The sequence below is a fragment of the Capsicum annuum genome, chromosome 8 (genome assembly GCF_002878395.1).
Source record: "Capsicum annuum cultivar UCD-10X-F1 chromosome 8, UCD10Xv1.1, whole genome shotgun sequence".
Lineage (NCBI taxonomy): Eukaryota > Viridiplantae > Streptophyta > Magnoliopsida > Solanales > Solanaceae > Capsicum > Capsicum annuum.
Genome location: NC_061118.1, coordinates 70,706,719 through 70,711,730, shown reverse-complemented (window position 1 = coordinate 70,711,730; position 5,012 = coordinate 70,706,719). Strand labels below are relative to the sequence as shown.

Genomic DNA, 5,012 nt, shown 5'->3' with positions numbered 1-5,012 from the left:
AAAAAAACATGGCCTAAACTATTGTTGGAGCTCTATTCTCAAAAGGAACATCCCAAACTAGACCTCCTCACTTCAATGGAAAACACTTCTCTTATTAAAAAATAAGGATGGAAACTTTCATCAAGTCCTATAATGTCAAAGTATTGAAGGTGATAAAAATTGGTGATTTTTCACTTGTCTCCACAAACCATTGACAAAGATGGGAAGAAACCAAAAAATAGTGAAACATCTACTGACAACATTCCATCTCTGGAGGACTACACAGATGAACAAATAAAGATTATCCAGATCAACTTTAAGTCAAAAAATATGTTGTACTATGCCATCGGTAGTGGAAAGTATGAGAATATCTCCTGATGTGAAATTGGCAAAGCAATGTGGAATAAATTGAAAGTGACATATAAAGGAACTGAGAAAGGCAAATTAACTTTTGTGAGTTTATTAGTCTATGGCTATGAACTTTTCAAGATGAAGGATGGAAAATCCATGGAACAAATATTTACCAATGTGGAAAAAAATATTGTAGAGTAAAAGTTGCAGGAAAAACCTATCCTGTAGCAGATCAGATCATCAAGATTCTCAGATGTTTGCCTCCTCACTAAATTTCTAAGATTGCGGCTCTTGAAAGTATGAACTTAAATAAAAATGACCTATGATGAAGTGAAAGGAGATCTCATCGCCTTTGAAAAATCTCATCTAAATAAGAAAGATCAACTATAAGAGAAAAAGAAAAAAATTATGGCCTTCAAGGCTAAGATGAAGAAGAATATGATGCCTTGGATTCAGATGAACTTGATCTCATCACTAGGATAATTGTATACAACTGCAAGAGATTCAGGAATCAAAAAAGGAAAAAATAAATTACTCAAAGGGGAAAAAAATATTGACTATGACAGGAATTAAGTTAAGTGTTATAACTGTGGTAGATATAGTCATATTGCTTATGATTATTCAGAAGCTAGAAGAGGACTCTCTAAAAGAAGTCAAAAGGTTTTCAGTTACTGGAGTTATAAAGAATAATCAAATCATGAAAATGACACCATTAGAGATTGTTGCTTTATGGAAATTGAAGAATCTAGTCAAGTAAGAACAAACTACTATAATGAATGTTCAAAATTACAAAAATCTGCTAGACCTTTTCATAGCTGATTTGAATAAAGCTTAAGATGAAAAAAAGGCTTTATTAAGAAAGAAGAGACTAGAAACTTAAACTTGAAGTTTGTGAAATTGAAACAAATTATTTGCAAGAAGAATTTGATGATTTAAAAATTAAAATTAATAGCTTTGAAAAATCTTTCAGTCACAGTATTTTAAGATCTAATTAATCGACTAATACAACTAAGTCAACTAACAAATATGACAGTGGTATTTGTGATAATAGGTTTTATATCTTTGAAAATATCAATGGCCAACTAACTCTAGTAAGTCGATCAAAATGAGAACTCATAGTCAAAATAGTATATATTATAGATGTAGCACCTCAAATTTTGGTCCTTGGAAAATCCTGAGCTTTGAGCTCACTGCCCAACCTACGACTTACAATATGAGTCATAAGGTCTTTATATAGATCTTAAAGACCCCAATCATAGCCAGACCAGTGTGCTAGACTGAAGTGTTTGCTGTGACTATGACTAAGGGTCATAAATCATAAAGACTCTATACAAGTTGTATAGTCCCAAACAGTAGTCTGACCAGTAAAGTTGGCCTAAGTTGCTGCCTTGATCATGACTAGACTCAACGAGTCATAATGACTCTACATGAGTCGTAAGGTGCCAACCATAGGGTGACCAGTAAGTACCCAAAAGCTTCTGTCTTGATTACAACTAGGACCCTACAAGTGTAGGGTCACTTGATGAGTCGTATAGTGACCCGCAGTCACTAACGATAATTTTTCAGCTTTTAATGAAAGACAATTTAGATATTTCCTTCTTTCCCCACGTAGAATCCTCATATATAAAACACCTTTGGGGTGTTATTTTCAACACTTATCAATCATAAACACTCACTCAAACTCTCTCAAATTCCAAAGGCAAGAATAAGCTAGAGTTTTAAGAAATTGGCATCTAGAGCTTTCCAGGATTTATTTCTCTTCGTAAATCTTAATATATTAGGCATGTTACTCTTTCCCAAGTATTATTTTGTTAAATCATGTGCTTTAAATTATTATTCAAGTGGTTTAAATGTTGACTTTGGAATGTGGGTTGAGGTTTGAAGGATTGTTTTTCTTAAACGATATTCCCATGGTTTTTTGTGTCACTTTACATAGTTGATCGATGGTTTTAAAATTGTGGGGTGCATAGGTCATCTTGGGTGTATTTATATGTCCAAACACTGCTATTCACCCATATTTGGACTTATTTTTTAGAATAAAAATTGTGTTAACTATATTGAATTGTGAGCTAAATTATGTTTCGTGGCTAACCGATGTGATTAGAGATACAGGGTAAATTTTCCATAGATTCAGATGAAAATTAGATCCATATCATAAAGATGTGAAAGACCGTGTTGATCACATCCAAGAACATGTGTAGATGCATGAGAGCAAGGATAAAATAAAGAAGATGAGGAATAACAAGAATTAAGAGAAGAAATAGAGTAAAATTCCAGTGACGCGACGATAACTCGATGCGTCACATCCACTAGTAAATGTTGTGACTTAGCCAAAATTTCATGAGTAACTTCCATTTCATTGACGCAAAGTCAACACATCACGTCGATGTGTGAGTTTGGAGACTTAGTCAAATTTGAGATGATAATTCTAGTGACACGATGGGATGTCAACGCATCGTGTGTTGAAGAATTTGACTTAGTCAGAAATTTTAAGACAAATTCTAGTACATCAATGCGGTGTTGACGCAACCGTTGGCTAGATTGACACGATTAGTAACGCATCGTGTCAAGTGTGCAGATCTGGTGAAATTTTCCCAAGTATAAAAGAAACACGTGAACACAATTCTAAATATTTTTTGGCAAGCATAGCAGCGGCGGAAAAGCATAGAATTCTTTATTTTAGGGTTCTTATTATTTATTTTGAACTTCTTTACTTTAAGATTAATTTTGGGTATGATTATTTACTTATTTTTGATGTTTAATTCAAACATGAGTGGATAAATACCCCAGTTCTGGGGTTGAGGCCAAGAACATGATTACTCTTTGATATTCTTTATAGTAGTTTCTTTTTGGATTATCATCTGGGTTGTTCTTAATTTCTCAAGCTTACTATTTTAATGAGTCACCACCATTAGAATAAATTTATATTTTTATGTGAATTCGGAAGGAGAATCGTGGGATAGAACGAAGAAATTAAGGAGCAAGGTTCTTACATTTTTATAAACTAAGGGATTTGAATTAGTATCTAGGATAGGAATATACCTAGAAGCCTTGTTTTGTTCAATTGTAAGAAGATTACTTTATGAATCTAGAATAATTGTTGTATTCAATAGATAGAAGATTTAAGGTCGGGAGACCAAAATCGTAGCCTAAACCTTGCGAACCGACAACCCGATAACTAATTAGACTGCTATAAAAATATAGAATTGTATAATTATTTGGAAAGCCTCAACCCTGGAATTCCTATCATTATTGTTTACAACCGTTGCTTGCTTTGCTCTAGTCATAAACTTTTATTTCTTATTTATTAATTTATATTTTTATTCTTAATTTCAAAAGCATCTTGATACTTTACAACACTTACTACTCATTGTCTAAAACTAAAAGTTGGTTAAATTTCTAGTTGCTTAGTCCTCATGAGAATGACATCTGATTGTCTAAATCACTATATTACTTGTATGATTACGTGAACTTGCGTGTGCGTCTGAGTCGCAATAAGTTTTTGGCGCCATTTTCCGGGACTAGTATAATTAGTAAATTGCTAAATTTTTGATTTTTGATATTAAGTTTAAGTGTTAACAACTTGATCTTAGCGGCAGATGTTTTACAGGTTTAGCTAAATAGAGGACTGGTGAGAGACAAAGAATTATTAGAGCCTTTTGCAGAACCAGAATGGATCTTTCAACAAAGGTAAAGAATGGCTGAACAAAGAAATGATCCGGTTGATCTAAATGTCGAAAATATCCCACCTCCGATTATTCCAGTTGTTCCTGCTCAACCAGCTGCTAGATTTGTTCATGAAGTGGCAATCCCACTCATGAACTATATGACAAACAATATTTGTAAGCCCAAACCAGGTGGTTGATTTGAATTAAAGAAGAATATGGTGCAATTGCTGAACTCAATGGGGCAATTTCATGGCCTTTCACATGAAGATCTGCAGTAGCACATACAGACCTTCCTAGAAATAAGCGATACTTGCATTCATAAAGGGGCGAGTTTTGATTATGTCAGATTAACACTCTTTCCTTTTTCCCTAATGGGGGAAGCAAAAGGGTGGTTACATGCTGAACCACCACTCTCCATCACTTCATGGAAAAATTTAGCTCGGAAATTCCTTATTCAATTCTTTCCATATGGGAAGCCTGAACACTTGAGGAGTGAGATCTTGAGTTTTAGATAGAAAGAAGGAGAGAATCTCTACCAAGCTTGGGAGAGATTTAAGGGTATGCTAAGAAATTGCCTTCACCATCATTAGTCCAACGATGTTCTTGTTCATACTTTCATTAAGGGATTGGAGCCAAATATGAAGATTCTCTTAGATTCATTAGCAGGTGGACAGGCTCTCAAAAAGATGTATGAAAACTTGTTCACTTTGCTGAATTAAATTTCACAAGGGAATCCTGACTGACATGTTGATTTAAGAAGTACTCCAAGGAAGGTTGTAAGGGTATTGGAGGTAGACTAGTTCACCGCATTACAAGCACAGTTTATAGCAATGCAAAATCATATGATTACTCAACTCAATAACATAAAGTTGGGTGTTATAAAAATAGCAGTCATAATGAATGCAATCTAGCAGGCAAATTCTTGGTGTAAAGTTTGTGGAAGTGGTGAGAATGAAACAGATGTATGTACTGTTAATCTAGATTCTATCAACTACGTAGGAAATACGAATTGGC

At 34.0% G+C, this 5,012-nt stretch overlaps 1 non-coding gene across 1 annotated transcript; it reads right to left on the bottom strand.

Moving 5' to 3' along the window:
* Positions 1-4,480: 4,480 nt before the first annotated feature.
* Positions 4,481-4,587, bottom strand: LOC124886949. The gene has a single exon (XR_007044345.1). It is a non-coding gene; the product is annotated as a small nucleolar RNA R71 (small nucleolar RNA).
* Positions 4,588-5,012: the final 425 nt, after the last annotated feature.